The following is a 1,472-nucleotide window of genomic DNA, read 5'->3' as shown; positions in this document are numbered from 1 at the left end:
GGTGGTGGTGATGGTGATATTGGTCGTGGTGGTGGTTTTGTTTGTTTGTTTGTTTGTTTGTTTTTATAAAAACCAAGCTAGTGATGTTGTTTTATCTGTCCACTGAAGGGCAGCCATTATAAACAGCAATTTCTCTATGTGGCTTTCCTGTGCTCTAGAGAAACTGTAAGTCACTTACAGCCAGAGTGGATACTATATGTACAAGGACAGAACTTCCACAATACATTAATCAGAGGACAGTTAATGTGTGTGTACACATTTATCATATGACTGCCCTTTTCTAGATGTTTAAGTAATGGATGATGGATGAACTAAATTGGAGGAAGGAGTAGTGTTTGTTATTCCCAGTAGTCAATTAAAAGGTTTATAATGTAACCCTGTGCTACAGGTCTGATGTCAGAAGGATTTGGATGCTAAACTGGCTCATTCATTCTCTAACCTTCACTTCCTTCATGTGCAAGATGAAGCTAGTTCATTGGCACAATGAAACACTGCCAAAGCTTGCTGGCAAAACCAGTGGAGATAATCCAGGGAGAGTTCATATGCCTAACAATTTGGGAACAAAGGTTTCTAAACTCAGTTTTATGAGACCAAAATTTTATTATTATATAAGAATGGCATATTCTTAAGAAAGTCTAAGACATGGCAGGACAAGGATAGATTGATTCTACAGTTAGTAATAAAAAAATGCAGTGTGTGTGTGTATTTGGCAGGGGTGCCTCTCATTGCATTGATGAGTTTGGTTCCATTATCATCTTAAATTCTTCTGGTCTCTTATGTTCTGATCATTAGACAAGGTACACCCACAGGAACACACATACTTATGGAAATGTGTGCCATGGGCTCAGCTTTCTAAGGTGATCAAGGATATCAGGGGTGGATAGGCAACAGCCTCTGCTGATGGTCCAGTGCAAAAGAAAGCAGTTGAAGGAAAGGCAGCAGATAAGATGCTTCAAAGCACAAGACCTGTCTGGCCATTGTGCAAAAACATCAGGGAAACATCATGGGTCTGTGATGGAGGGGATAGGATGCTATCTCAGAGGATGCCTTTTCCTTTCTATCCCTGGCTTATCCCTGTAAGTCCTGACCAGTCCTTAAGAGCACAAACAAGCAATTAGCCCCACCCTCCTTCTCTGTTGCCCATATAACAGAGCATCATAACTGGTGTAGAATATTCAGTGGCTTTAAGGAAAACACAGAACTTGGGTCACTCCAAGGATGACTTGGAGACTTTTGGAAATGGGAATATTGTTGAAAACTGCCCTGAGCAGACTCACGCTGAGTAGGGACATTCTTGAACTATAATCCACTTTTTGGCTGGAGAGATTGTGGGCTAAGCTGACCCTCATGGTTAAACCAAAATTATTTTCCTTTCCTCAAAATGATTTTCTGTTCCACCATCCCACCTACTTCTTAATTATGGTTGAAAATAAAATAGACCTTTTCCTATAATGCTGATGATTTAGGTATGA

This window comes from Mus caroli, unplaced genomic scaffold, assembly GCF_978045245.1.
Source record: "Mus caroli unplaced genomic scaffold, Mus_caroli_1 scaffold_19, whole genome shotgun sequence".
Taxonomy (NCBI): Eukaryota; Metazoa; Chordata; class Mammalia; order Rodentia; family Muridae; genus Mus; species Mus caroli.
This window is presented reverse-complemented; position numbering follows the sequence as displayed.